The sequence below is a fragment of the Mandrillus leucophaeus genome, unplaced genomic scaffold (assembly GCF_000951045.1).
Source record: "Mandrillus leucophaeus isolate KB7577 unplaced genomic scaffold, Mleu.le_1.0 Scaffold189, whole genome shotgun sequence".
Classification (NCBI taxonomy): domain Eukaryota; kingdom Metazoa; phylum Chordata; class Mammalia; order Primates; family Cercopithecidae; genus Mandrillus; species Mandrillus leucophaeus.
In genome coordinates, this window is record NW_012101909.1 from 1,582,656 (window position 1) to 1,598,353 (window position 15,698).

The following is a 15,698-nucleotide window of genomic DNA, read 5'->3' on the forward strand; positions in this document are numbered from 1 at the left end:
AGAGTGCACAAGTTGGGGTTTATGAGCTCTCTCCTCCTCCTTCTTGCTTACTCTGTCCCCTTATTCCGGTTAGTTCTCTGGCAGGGAATCTTCCCCAGCTAGCAGCTAACAGTAAATTATGTGTCTGGGATTCTCCCAGGGGTAAGTGAGTGAGGGGTGTGTGTGTGTGTGTGTGTGTGTGTGTGTGTGTGCTCGTGCTTATGCATGGGCATGGGGGTTCTGAAGTGGGAAAGGAGGATCCAAGTTCAAAACTAACATTGGAGACTCTGTGAATGGGCAGATAAAGAATAATTTCCCCTGAGGGTCGTGCCTGGCCTTGGAGCATTCTATCTCCTACAAGAAGCAATCAAATGGAACTATGCTTGATTCAGGGGTAGCTAATCTACAAGGGAGATTTTTTCCTTCCACACCCCACCTTGCCTTCTGTTGCCTTCATGGGTTTCAGTTCATTTATACATGGATTCAGTTGCTTGTTAGTGTGCTCTGCAGTGCTTCCCTAAGGATATAACTCTGCAGATGGACGACGTTTTTAATTTTATTTTCTTAGTATTACTCTTGGCTTTTTGGAGGATTTTTTAAAATGATTATTCCTCCTGATATTATTTCAGTTTCCAATTACAATGTGGGCATACTCTCGCACACTGCTATTTTGTAAATGGATGTATATGCTTATTATTAATTGATTCCCCAAACAGGCCACACACACTTGCATTAAATTGTGTATTATATTACTTGCATGCCACCAGGCTGGCCCCTTGCCAGTTGGGACTCTCAGCTTAACCAGAATCACAGTGGACACATCTCAGTTTCCCTGACACCTGTGCAAAACCACTTGCTTGCCCTGGGCTCTGCTCTCCAGGGAGAAGGAGCTAAGGTGGCCCTCTATTGAAGAGGTGTCAGAAAACCTGAGGTCCTCCTGCTCTTTTTTTCTAAGAAAAGAATTAGAAAAAAAATTCAATTTTAGTCACCTAGATTATCCATCTTTTTCTGAAAACACAGAGGAAGGGCCAACTCTGGTCTTAATTCCTGACTATCAGTGGCCAAGTCCAGACACCAGCGGTTGGAGCCACTCCTCTGTAAAGCTTTTCCAGGGACCCCAGGCAAGTTAACAAGTCCCTTCCTCTGGGTTCTCTCTGACATGACTCAACTCCAACAGTTATAGGGCTGTATTACTTACTAATGTCTATTTCACCTCTGGACTGTGAACTTGGTTTGGGAGCTTTGCTTTCCACCAGTGTCCATGCTGTACTTGACAGTTGATAAATAGGCTGAATGAAGGAAGGAAGGAAGGAAGGAAGGAAGGAAGGAAGGAAGGAAGACAAATGCTATCATAGGGGAGTTAGCTGGAGTTTGACACTGGGTACATGTAAACAATGAATGTGTAATTTTTGAAGAGAATCATTATTCATTCAAAAATCATAGTATTTAATAGTATGAAAGCTGAAGTGTGTCTCACGTGGGGAACAGGGACTCTGTTTGCATCAGCTGTGAAATGAGATGGACAATCTCAAAGATGTTTCAGAGGCCTTGGAGCAACCCAGAACTGTGTGATGTAAGCCTTGTTAGGTAACAGTTCTTTTACAGACTAGGATTGGAATTGAGAAATATATATCCTATTCCATTCCATAAAATGGAGTAGAAAACAGACTGAATCTAGCTGTTGTGTTAATTATTACTGCTATTATTATTATTATTATTATTATTATTTTGGAGTTAAGATATCTAATTTAAGATGTCAAAGTTAAGATATGGCATTAATTTGTAAATTCCAGTTCAACAATCTTCTACAGCAGTTACAATAAAGCACATTATTCTTACATCCCTTGCCCACTTGAGCAAGCTGTTTGTTTTCTAATTGTTCTCTATAACCAGTGAACTTCTATTTTTTGTACCCCTATGAACTTAAGCTAATATTTTCTCCCAGGGAAAGAGAGATTAAAGTTTTCAGTAGAATGCCCTAAAGTCCCAAAGGTAGAATTCCAGGCATCAGTCAAAAGGAGAGAAAGTCCTGGGAGGGAAGTTCAGGGTATGGAGTTCCTCGAATTCCAAGATTTACCACTTCCAGCTAAGCATTGGTGGCCGCCTTCACCTCTGGGTGAGACTGGACCTGGCCATGATAAAGTCTGTCAGAAGAAGCAAATTCGGCAAGCTGGATAGCAGCATGAATGTTGATGCAATTCCAGCCTGAGGTTTAATGCCACAATTAAAAGAATAACAAACCCTCCTGCTGAGAAGCCTTTTGGCCACTCCAGACCCTTTTATTCCCATCAGAAAACAGCATGTCACTTCCAAGGGTTACCCACGACAGGGCTTGCTTCGGAGACCTAGAGGCATAATTATCTATTGGGAGGTGGGAGGCTGAGGTCAGCCTGGCTGGGGCAAGGACCTGCCCTTTGTGCAGATATTGGAATGTCTCGGAATTCCTGCCAAACCCAATCAGCCAGGGCCGTGTCTCATGAGAAGTTACTTCGGGAGGTTATTAGTCTGCCCTGATGCTGACTCAGGCAGCCTTCCCTAAGCTAACCAGAGGCAGATGAATCTGTGGGAAAAGCTCTGTCTTCATTATGAAGCCCACAAGATGGAGGTGGGCCCTGAGTCCTCTGTGTCCTTTGGTGAGTTGTGCACATTGTACCGAACTGTGTGCTCCAGGAGAGCGGGGACCCTGCCAGTCTCATTCACCTCTGTGTCCGTGTGCCTAGTTCACAGACAGCACACAGTGAGAGCCTGGGGAGAGAAGAAATAGCCCTCTCTGTCTGCACAGTGCTTTCTCTTCTCTTTTAGATACTGTTCACCTTTCAAGGTTCAAGTTCCACCCCCATGTGAAGCTTTCTCTGCTCACAGCAGCCCATTCTGATCTATTTCTTCACAGAGCACTGTGTCTCCTGGTGCCCACAACACTAACTTAACCCCCACTGGTTAATCTTGAAGCCGAGTGAGCTCCTTGGAGCCAATGCTTGTACTTCTCCCATCTTTACTGATAGCATCAGATACAATGTCTTTCACATGACAGAAATTAATGAACAGGAGAAACCTACAACCTTGGAGTGGGAAAGTGCTGCCCAGATCAACTAGGCCAGTGCGTTTCTAATTTTTTTCCTACAAGCGGAAAAAAGAACGCTGTGTTCTTTTCAAATGAATGACTGTGGAATCTCCTCCCCTGCATATAAGAGGTAAGAAGTTTGCTTCTTTGGATTGAGGAACATACAGAGATTTGGAAAGCCCATCTATCTTTCTCTCCCACTCTCGTCCCTGGGGCAGCACTTGAAAAATCACAGATCTGTCCAGGACCTTCCTTTTACAAATGAGAAAGTTGAAGGCCAGAGAAATAGAGTGACTTGGCCAGGTTCACACACTTATTTTAGTGGCAAATTTGGGAGGGGGACCAAGGTTTTCATACTGTTACCTAAGTGACATTTCCATTCTATGACATTGACTAACTTTTGGCTGAAAGAAAGAGAAAGGAAAGAAGGGAAGCAGGGAGGGAGGAAAGAAAGGAAGGGAGGAAGGAAGGGAAACGGTAGCAAGAGGGGGAGAGAAAGGAAATAAAGGAAAAAATATATATTCAATACATCATGGAGAGTTTACTCTCTTCTCTCTGACCTCAGCATCAACACAGCCTTATGCTTGGTATAGCAGAGCTCCTCTCCTGTTAAAAGTTCAAAGATTAAGTTTTGTATGGAGAATTTCAGAAAAGAAATTTAGGTACAGATATTAATGATGAACTCAAATAGTTATTAATACTAAAACTTCACATTGCCTATCAACTTGAATTCTGACAGTTAGTAATTCCTATAGTTACCACAATGGCTTGGGTATTTGAAGCTATATTCCAGAGATAACTTCAAGGAGGGCATGTGAGCATGCAGAGCAGGCCCTGCTTCATTTATGAGAACAGCTTGTCTGAATCCTTCTTTCTATGGTTCTGTTTGTTGTGATGTGTGGTTTTCTGAAGTACAAACCCAATGATTGCACCAATTTATGCCTTTGCCCAGGCCTGCTCTCCCAGGCCCCACGTGTCTACATCCACAGGGATGAGTTGCAGAGTTTGCCTGAGTGTCGGCTGGGCTATGCCTGCTTTTTTTCTTCCCTCCATGTCTGCAGAGTGGGGCCTCCTCTTCTTTTCTAGATCCTGCTCACCTTTCAAGGCTCAAGTTCCATCCCCATGTGAAGCTTTCTATGTTCACAGCAGCCCACGTGCTGATCTCTTCTTTCTCAGAGTATTGTGTCTCCTGGTGCCCCCAACCCAAACTTAACCCCCACTGGTTCTGTGGATTCCTTTGTGCTCCATTTCTCAGTCTACTTAATGAGAAAACGGAAGCTTAGAAAGATTAAAAGACCTGCCCAAGGCCAACCCGGCTAGTTAGTATTAATCAAGCTTAGAACCCATGTTTTTGATGCCAAATTGACACTCTGTCTACACTCTATAATCATTGCTCCTTAAAATTCATTTTAGCTAAGTGAGGCTACCGTCAGTATGAAAAAGCAGTTACTTTAAAATCATAATATCCAGATTTCATAGTTGCAATAAAAACACTTGAAATCTTCCATTTTTAATCATTCATTTGAACAAATATTTATCCACAAACTACTTAGTGTCAGACACTGTTGTCATGCCCGGTACATACTGCAGGCCTCTTTAACATGTGTGTGAATGGTATGCTAATTCTGCTCAGTCAGCACGCTTTCCTCCACCTATTCCAGGAAAAGTCAGTGCTGTCGGGATGCTTCATGGGGTTCTTGTTTTCTTATTGTGTTTCAAGAGAATCACTGAACTTGGTACTTGCATTTCTATTTGATAAAATGTGGAACAGGGGAAATAATATAGCCATGATAGGTATAAATAAATCAATATCATTAATATATTAATGATATATTAATAGCCACCCAGTACAGTATAAGCAAAAGTGAGTTTGTGGTAGTTACTACATGGGTGTTTCCCCATCTACATTTTGAGGGTATAAGTTGGGCTTTACTCATCTTTGTATTCCTCATAGCATGAAAACTTGCACATCATAGATGCTCAATAAAGTTTGCTGATTGCCAGGTATGCCTCTTAATATTACCTTATGCTTACCAAGGAATATAGGTCAGGTCTACATTAGGATGCTCACCTAATGTAGGCATCCACAGCATTGTCTAATAGATCCACAGCGTTTTCTGATACCTCAAGTTCATCGACAAGGCCAGTTTTAAGGGATTGTCTAGCTCTGATATGGTTTGGCTTTGTGTCCCCACTCAAATCTCACATTGAATTATAATTCCCAGTGTTGGAGATGGGGCCTTGTGGGAGGTGATTGGATCATGGGGGTGGTTTCTAATAGTTTAGCACCATTCCTGTAGTGTTGTCGCATGATGGAGTTTTCACAAGATCTGGTTGTTTGAAAGTGTGTAGCATCTTCCCTTTTGCATGCTGTCTCTCTCCCATCAGCCATGTGAAGATGTGCCTGCTTCTCCTTCACTTTCCACCATTATTGTAAGTTTCCTGAGGTCTCCCCAGAAGCAGAAGCCTGTACAGCCTACAGAATCATGAGCCAATTAAACCTCTTTTCCTTATAAATTACCTAGTCTCAGACATGTCTTTATAGCAGTGTAAGAATGGCCTAATACAACTTCCATGTATCATCCTTGGAAAAAATGTTTTTTTCCATCTGCTGGCTGATGCTATTGGTTTGATTAGGACCAACATTTTAGTTCCAGAGATGAAACTAGCAACTGTAAATTAGAAAGGGTAGGATCCCTACCTGAAAATGAACATGAACGGCACAATTTTTCACTATTCCAGGCAGAACATTCTGTGTGTTGGGTGGAGAAGGAGGTGGAGATGTTTCCTTAATCTGTGGGGTGCCTGTGAAAACTGGGTCTATTTTTGGCTGATCAAGAGAGAAACTTCCTCCATTATGGGTCTGAGATGGTACAGTAAGAATGAAACAGATCATATAAGTATCTCATATCCTTAGGTCACCCCAGAGATATGTCTTTGTTTCCCAACTATTTGTGGGGCCACAGCCCTAACTCTTATTGAGAATGCTGGGACATCTGGAGCCAGGCAATAAAGGCACAATTCATCCACAAATTCTTTATGTATATATGGATAAAATCTAAACACTCTTACCCTTCAACCTTTACATTTGGGACTACATTCAAACTTCTATGTATCATAGTCAACTTCTGATTACAGTCCTATTGGCCTCAACTAATTTAGAAGGTGGTGTGACCAAAGAAAGGAAGTCCCATCACACAATGGAGTGTGTAGTGTCATTCCAATGTAAGTAACGTTAAAAAATATGCTTTTTTCCTGGTATATATTCCCTCTAGCTTCTCATCAATACAATGATGCTGGAAATTTCTTTATCACGTATTGGGTGATAAGGCTTAAAATGAATGTTTCTCTGAGAAAGGGAACATCATGCTTTATATTTACATAAGGTAAATGACAGGTTTGAAAGTTTTTCTACAGCAGATTTTGATCCAGAGACACGCAGAAAGAGTTAGAAGTAAAATCTGGGGAGAAGGTGGTATATAAGATCAAGATATCCTCCAGAAGGAATCTGAGTAGAGAGCAAGTGTTTGCTAAAAGGTGACCCTGCTAATCTTCATGGTAATCCCCATGATATAAACTCTCAGGATACCACTTCACTGAGGCTGTGGTGCAGCCATAGAGTAGTGTAGCCATTGTTGGTGACGACATAGGCTAATAGTAAGTTTCTGAGGCCCATCTACACAGAAGCTTGATCAACAGAGACCCTCAAAGAATCACTTGCTTGATCACACCCTGAGTAGACAGAACCTTGGATTTACCTACAAGTTACTGACAGAAAGTATTTGAAAACATTCTGAACTAGCCATGGCCCTGGTTGTTGAGAAATGATGTCTGGGAATTCCAGTCTGCCTTCCCACCCTTCCAGCTTCCCCCAGTCCAGTAATGGCCTTGTGATCTCATCCTCTAAGACAGATTTTGCAGGCAGAGTGAGTCTGATGTATGTAAATCTTGTGCCCTCACCAGACTCTCCCAGGGAGGCTGCCTTGAAGAAAATCTATTGCCCTAATCAATTACCAAACTTCCAAATGAAATAGATTGTTCTCTCTTGCTGGAAGACCATCAGGCTGTCATTTTTCTTGGTAATGAGCAGCAGTGCAGGAGGGGAATTGCACTTTCTCTGTGGCACTGGATGAAGGGTTCCAGGAAGCAAGGGCTGACCAGGAAAGCGGGGAGTTACCTGCCAAAATGATGGAAAGGTATCTGGAAGCCTCTCTCTCCTTTAAATTGTACTCCAACAAATTTCTCTTGACTCTTTAGTATGCATCAGGCAATTTTCTGGGTATGGCGAATGTAAAATTGAGGAAGGACTCTTCTCCCTGGCCTAGGTATTACCCATCTGACCTTGATTTTTTTTTCCTCCACTCCTTCCGTGCTAGTCTGGTTCACTCCTAATTCCTGAGCTATACCTGAAGAGGACAAGAACTCATTTGGGAGCCTTACCTCCACCATCTGATGGGGACTGGAATTCATCTGTTGCCCAGGGATGCTCCATGGATATTGGTGTGTAGTCCCCAGGCATTTCTCTTTCTGCTGAAACGTGCTCCTGTACATGCATCTGGGCTCCTGCCTTGGTTTACCCATATAGCGTCTTTAATCCATTTTGGGCTTGGAATAGCACCTCAAACTTTAGTCTGTTTGCCTGGGCTCTACCTAGGTTCCTTCCCTGAGAGCTGAGAGTCCATTTTTCTACCTTCTTCTTTCTTCAGGGTCAATGTCTTGGTGCCACAGTCTACCTGTCTTCAAACACTGCTCCTCCTCTATTTTCTTGCCCTAGTGCTTTATCTCCCAAAGTGAACTCCCTGGTGTGCCAATGGAGGCTTGAACCCTGTGCAGTATCACCAAGTACCTTGGGATCTGTACTCTTCATCCAAAGTACTTTTTATAAGGACCCTTCCAGGGAGAATACTTGACACAAATGGAAGAACACGTATGGGTAGAAATTGGGACACTCAGGTTAGTTTCCTCTTCTCTTTGCATCTAGTTTTAACTTCCTTCTTTCTCAAGCATATACACCTGAGACCCTAGCTCATCCTGCAAGCTTTTCCTGGTTATGGTACTTACTCAACTTTCAAGGTGCTCACTTTCCAAATGGAGAGACAGCTAGACATTTAACAGGTAAATATGAACCACTGTGATAAGGTAATCTGTAAAGTGTGTACTAAGTGTGGTGGGAGTGAGCCCAGGGAAGGGAAGGAATAAAGAACAGATTGCAAGGAGACCTTAAGGGAGGAGTAGGAGTCGACTTAGGGGACAAGGGTCTTCTAGTGGATCCTAAAAGGATCCTTTTAGGATCCACTACTGAGCGATGTCAGAGAGTCTGAAAAATTAATGTTTAAGCTACTATATAAATTCTAGAATTTCAGAGATCCACTGCCCCAAAATATAGAGGTGTATCAATATTCTCCCCATAGGAGCTATAACCTAGTTGGGGAGGAAATTTTCTCACTCTTTACAGAGTAAATAGTGAAACAATAATTTAAGGCTGTACATAATAAAGTGCTACTTTAAATAGAAACAAGTGCCAAGGATGTGTCAAGTTCAAAGATGCCTGGGCCAGATAATGCCCCTTGCAGAAGGCTGGGAAAAAAGAAAAAAAAACCACAATAAAAGGGAAATTAACACAGGAGCTAGGAATGGGGACCTTTCTGCTGTCTGCAAATCATATGATGTGGATGGCTGCCCTCTTGGCCTCTGCCCTGTAGAGGACTCTCTTGGATTTTCAGGAGAGGAGGGGGAAAAAGAAGTCTTATTAAAAATAACAGCATTTCTGGTGTGCATGTGTGTGAGTGATGTGTGCAAAGACACATTTAACAGTGCAGCCTCTCTGAGCACTGGCTGGTGGGGAAGAGTCCTGAATGCAAAGTGAGGCAAGTGGCCTTTGCAAATGCCAGCTGGAAATACTGCTCTGCTGTGTAAGCAGGACAAGAACAAGCTAGGGAACTGTCACCACTCCAAACAAGTTCTCTCAATGACGGGATCAGCTGGCTGTTCTGAGAGGGGCTTTGGGCATCTCTATGCCTCTCTCTTGGTGAGTAGAAACCCAAGTATGGGGAGCATGGCTGAATGCCTTTTGATTCTGCCACTGGTGGGACACTGGCCTAGGTCACTTTCCGGAGGCAGAACCCTGATCAGCAAGCAAAGGGGAAGGCAATATTGTGACATTCCATGAAAGAGTGGGCCAGGCTGTCCTCCTGTGGGCACCACTCCACTGGTGGCAGGGTTGGACTGAGGGTACTCCCTGCCTCCACAGTAGGAGCCACATAGAGGGGCCTGGGAGTGTAGAAGAGCCTGGTCTTTGGTTCTGCACTCCTTCTCATTTTCCGCCAAACCTACACTTAGTATGACTTGGGGGCACAGATAAATCACTCTGTGAGTTGCATGACCTTAAGGAGCTTACTTTATCTCAGAGAGACTCATTTTTTTCCTCCTCTATCACACAGGAATTGTAATGACTACTGTAAAACACAAATCTGTTGTCACATTTAAGTGTGAGAATAATTATAAGAAACAGCACCTGTAAGAAGCCATCACAAATGCTCACTTCCATGTCCTTAATTTTACAGATAGGAACTCGGAGCCTCAGAGAGATTAAGTGTCTCCCTTGAAGTTGCCCGTCAAAGATGAAACTGAGGTTGGAACCCGGGAAGGACAGTGAGGAGGTGAGGGAGAAATGCTTGGGGCTTGGCTCTGCCCCTAACAGGGGGTAGGATTATGGACAACCCCTCCACTCAGGTTTCAGGTTCCCTCTCTGTTAGGGGTCTCTTGGGTTCTAACATGGAACCAGCAATGCTCCTTTTTCTATGGAGCAGAGGCCCAGTCTGTGACCTACAGAACTCTGCATTCCATAGAGAAGTCACAGTGTGGACCCTGGATCAGACATCTCTACAAAAACAAAGTTCATCACAATGGAACTTCTCAAGGGCTTTGGCCCCTGGAACCTCCCTCGAGAACCATCCAAGGGAGGCAGGAATGGGGGCCCACAGGGTGCAGAGCGGCGGCCACTTGAGTGGCAGATTGCCGACACCATATGACCTGGCTTCCTAGTCTCAACTTTTCCATTCTGTCTAGTTTATTTTTCCTTCCCTGTCCCCTCCATGACCTGAAATGCTGTCACAACCATATCTGGGCTTTTCTGTAAATGTCTTTTTTTTTTCCTTTTAAACTTTGATTGCTTTCATGCTAATAAACTAGAACTGAGGCTCACTGAGACAAGAGAAGAAGGTTTTCCTGAAAAACATTTATGGGTATGTAACAGAAAGAGATAGAGACTGAGACAGAAAGACAGAGGTAGTGAAAGAGAAAACCACAGAAAGGACACTTATGGAGAATTTGAAAGAGAGAGAGACAAGCAGGTATTGATGGCCAGAAAGACATACATATATATGGAGGAGATGACTGAGATAAATTTAGGCAGAGACAGGGAGATTTGTTCCATCTCCTCTTGAGTTCCTATCTACAAAGAGAGATGTGATGGAAACAGTCGAATCCACAGATGAGCTGGGTAAGACTGGGCAAGGTATCCCATGAAGGGACACATAGAGTCTTCATTTTCCTTCTACTTCTTGGACTCTCCCAAAGCTTTGCAAGACCACTGGCTATACAGGTGGCTCCAGGACAGTCATGACCATCTGAAGTCCCTGAGTTCAGGGCCATGGGTCCTCTATCCTAACATTTTGCCTTAGATGGATCTGAAGGTTTGCAGGATGCTGGCATTGTTATCCATGAAATCAACTCAAAGGTCATCTATCAGCCCCCAATATCTTGATAATTTGTAATTCTGTTTACATGTTTACATATTTTTGTCTCATTTGCAGGACCAGATTGTTAATTCCCTGGAGCAGGCATTTTTGTATGTGCAAGATGCCTTGAACCTAGTAGGCCTTTGATAAAGTCGAGTTGAGGGACTGGGCCAGTGTCAGACAACTTGCAATGGCCCATCAGAATGGAGGGATTCCAGAAGGTTGGAGGTGACCCATCTAAAGGATACTGGCCATCCTACAGAAACATCTTGTAGAGGTGAGCACCCACGAGTGGGCTGGCAAGCAAAGACAAGATGAGGCTGTATTAGTCCATTTTCACGCTGATGATAAAGACATTCCTGAGACTGGGTAATTTACATAAGAAAAAGGTTCAATGGACTTACAGTTCCACGTGGCTAAGGAAGCCTCATGATCATGGCAGAAGGTGAAAGGCACATCTCACATGGTGGCAGACAAGAGAAGAGAGCTTGCTCAGAGAAACTCCCCTTTTTAAAACCATCAGATCTTGTGAGACTTACTCACTATCACAAGAACAGCATGGGAAAGACCTGCTCTCATGATTCAGTGATCTCCCACTGGGTTCCCTCCCACAACACACGGGAATTCAAGATGAGATTTGGATGGGGACACAACCAAATCATATCAAAGGCCCTGTCCTCTTCCAAAGACTAAGAGAGGAAGAGAAGAGTCACATCAAGAACCCAAGTGAAGACCGGCCTGTAAACAAGTCAACACAGGAAAGACTCAGGAGGTCAGCCCCAGCTGGAACATGAGATCTACGCAAAGCAGTTTTTCAGAGTGCTGAGATGCCTCTGTTGAGCATGTTGGATGATAGTTTCTAAGTATTCCAGTCTTTCTTACCTTTGAGATAAGCAGAGTACATGGAATCTATTTTAAGCTTGCATTACAGGATTGGAGTGGTACCTGGCAGGCTCTTGTTTATATAGGGATATTTGCCCCAGTGCCAGATTCCCCCAGATTGCCGTGTTTTTCTAGTTGGTTCTTCTTACCTTTTTCTCACGGTTCCTATTTATTCCTGTTGTATGTTTCTGCTTCCTTATTTTACTTTGCAGTAAGCAAAGAGAGTCTGATGGGACTTACATGAGAGAGAGTTACAGGGACACTCTCACCATTCCTGTCAACTGGCCAATTTTATTCATTTCTCAAGTAGCTTAAAAGTCCCTTCCTCCAGGAAGATGTCCCAGCTCCCCAAACAGCAGCAGAAGCTCCTCTGTACATTTTTCTGCCTAAAATACCTATCCCGCTGAACACAGTTACATGCTCAATAGGCTGCCTCTACCATCAGATTGTATGCCCACTAAGGACACTCTTTAGTGCCCAGGACTGCAAGGTGACAGCGAGTGTTCAATCCGTATTTATTTAATGTGGATGTGTGTAACCTGAGGGTGAGCCTGGCCTCTCCTATGGAGGAAAGCACTTCCCACGATGCTAGACCCTGGCTATGGGGCAGAGGTCACCAAAGACTGATTTCTGGGTGAGTATGGACATGGTGCTCCTGCAGTCGTCTCTGCTCCAGCCTGACTAGTTTCCTCCTTGTCACTCTCTCATCTGACCTCTGCACATTGATTTCTCTGCCTGGCCATCAATGCTCTCCCAACTCCTCCTCTTTAGCAACCTGCCCTTGAGTTCAGAGACCACCTCCCCTAGGACCTTCCCTGACTCTACTTGAGCCCTCCCCTCCTAGGGTCTGTAGTGCTCATTTCAGTGTGCATCTCACAATGGGGACCCGGGGTTATGATGTCATCACCTTGTGTAGTTATAATCTCCCTTTCTTACACAAAAAAGACAACACTGGAGCTGCAGGGATTCATAGACCTTGTCCTGTCCATCTCCTTCAATGTATAGGAAAGGACAGTGAAACCAGGGAGCTCAAGTGACGCCCTCGAGGAGATATAGCTGTTGAGTGGTGATATCCCCTTGAGGAGGGGGTAAGTCAGGTTCCCCTCAGGGGAGGAAGGTCAGGTCCTCTCACTTTATGTCCAGACAGATTCCAGTTCCTGTTGATTCCTAGGATTTTGTACACCATGGTACCCTAGCCCAGGGCTTGAATATCAGTTTCTTAGGACTGCTGTGACAAATTACCAATAATCTCAGTGCTTCGGCACAAGAGAAATTCATTCTTTCACAGTTCTGAAGCTAGAAATCCACAATAAGGTGTTGGCAGGGCCATGCTCCCTCTGGAGGCACTAGAGAAAAAATATTCTGGCCACTTCTGGCTTCTGGTGGCTCCTGGCATTCCTTGGCTTGTGGTAGCATCACTCCAATCTCTGCCTCTGTCTTCACATGCCCTTTTTCTCTCTCTGTCATGTCTTTTTCTGTCTCTTCCATTATTGGATTTTTGGGTCCACCCTATCTAGGATGATTTCATTTGGACAGCCTTAACTTGTCTGCAAAAGTCCTTATTCCAAACAAATTCACATTCCAAGGTTCTGTGTAGAGCTATTTTTCTTTTGAAGGGGCACAATTCAACCCACTACAGCTCAGAATTCAGCAAACACCCAGTTGCCACTGGATTACTGATGGATAGTCGCTCTGCTGGTGTGTGATCAGGCTAACTGGACAACTAGAGGAAGGGTCTCTGGAGGCGGTTGGGTTTGATGGGAAGAAGAAGGATGGGTTTTCTAAGTGAAGATAAAGTGAAGGGCAGGTCTCAAAGGCTGCTGGGAGCAGGACTCCTGGGAGACTTGAGGACAGGACCTCAGTTAGTGTGTGAGTCAGAGCTGGGAGGGTACAGGACTGGACCTGACACCTTCGAGGTCCCCCTGCAGCCTCAAAGCTGGCTGTAGCCTTGAAACTGGAAGCAGAATCTCCTGCTGGGAGGCTAGCAGACACTTTGCAGGAAGCAGTGAGCCTCCCTCCCTCAGAACATCTTTTTCAAGAAGGTGCTTTTCTGTTTTCAGCTTGGCCCCTCCCTGCCTTAATTCTGCAGAGAGAAATCCACATCAGAACGGACAGGGTGAAGGCAAGTGGCCCCATCACACATCCCAGTCAGCTACTTGAGAGGAAAATGAGAGAGGAGGCAAGGCTCGGCTTTGTGAAACATGTAGGCGGGTCTGTACACAAACATCGGCTCATACAAATAAACCAAACCTGGCCAAAAATAACAGAAAAGGCAACAGATGCTTCCAATTAAAATGTCAACGTCTCCTGAGAAGCCGAGTTCTCACGTGGTGTGGGTGCTCGGGGGGCCGAGGACTACTGGAAGGGACCACATATGGAAATCTGTTTGCATTATACCACGTCCCAGATGCCATGTAAGACACTGGCCTGACCTTGCAATTAGCACATTGGCTGTTTCTGGGGTGAGGTATGTGGATGCAGGGAAAACTCAGAAAGTTGTGAAAGAGAGTGATTGTTCCTACTGGGTCCTATAGGAAGCGAGGGACCCAGGAGTATTCTCAGGGAATATTACTCTGTGGGTTTCCTCACCCCCTCCATCTTCTGTCTTTTTTGCCTCCATTTTCCCATATTCTTCAATGTCGTTATGAAAGGAAAATGCATTTACATGGATAGCAGGCAGTCTTAGTGGAAAAAGTCTGTCAAAGGCTGTCACAAGGATGCGGCAGAGGGCATGGGGGACAGAGGGACAATCCCTGCCCCACCTCCCCATCTGCCCTTGCTGGTGGTGGTGGTGAGGCGTGTAAGACACTGGACACACCCTGGACTGTCCAAACAGCCTCTCCCTAGCCTGCTGTGCTTCTGAATCCCTCATAAAATTGTTTCTTTCTGATTTGCTTTGCTGTTTACTCATCATAGGTTCTCATTTCCCTTTGATCCTAGAGTCACTTCGCTTTTATTTTTCCTTTCCTAACTCTCTTTCTTTCTAGCCCCATTGGGTAACTGCTAAGGAAACCAACAAAAGCAGCAAGGAAGCAGTGGATTCTTTCCCAAATCTCACCATCTCATCAAATCAAGAGGGAGTGTGTATTTGAAAGGGTGACTTGTTCTGATAAATGAATCTCCTTCTTCTCCTAATTATTTTTATTATCATCGCTATTATAATAAAATCCACATTTTATAGCTAGAGTTCCAACTAGAGTAATGTCCGCAGAAAGGAAGAACAATGGGGAAATTAATGAACTGAATCCTCATTTGTGTTTCTGTAGGGGAAGATGATAATTTGTTGGTTTTAATAAGTTCCTAGATTGAGTTGCTTCCACAGGCTAGTGCTGCTAGACCCAGGTACCCACTGGGTAATGCAAGATGTGTAACTCAAATATTTTTATGTGGATTCAAACACATTTTCATTTCTTAATGGTCACTATTACTGACCAGATAAGAGAAAGACTTATCTGCATAAGGCAAACAAATGACTTGTTTTGACAACAGAAGCTTAAACAGGATGTTAATTAGCAGCCATAGAGATGGGAAGGTTCTGGATGGGAACAGTTATGCAGAAAAACCCACAGTATGGCTACTATGTACCAGGGTCCCATCCCTTACCATATGGCTGCGGTCTGGCAAATGGCTCGCTGGCAATTCATTACCATATCACTTGGAACTCAGGAGCAAACCGTTTATGATTAGCAAATTCATTATGCTATCTTTGGTACCTTAAGGGGACCCTGTGGGCTTTCCTCCCCTGTTGTGTTATTTTAAGGACATATGACAGGGAAGGAAGAGCCCTCCCTTTTCCAGCTGCCTCAAAGTACTGTTTGCTGGAAAGTTTGCTGGAATCTAGATAGAATCTTTCAAAAGAAAATAAACAAGCAAAAAATCCCCGCAGTCATGAACTGTAGCCACAGCTGGAACTATTGGAACATTCCAGGAGATGAAAACAAAGATTCCCTCCTCCTTCCCTTCCATCTTACTGAGGACACATCAGTCACCCTTGTGTGTGCACTTTAGCCACAGCAAGAGCAAGATCAGAGAGAAAT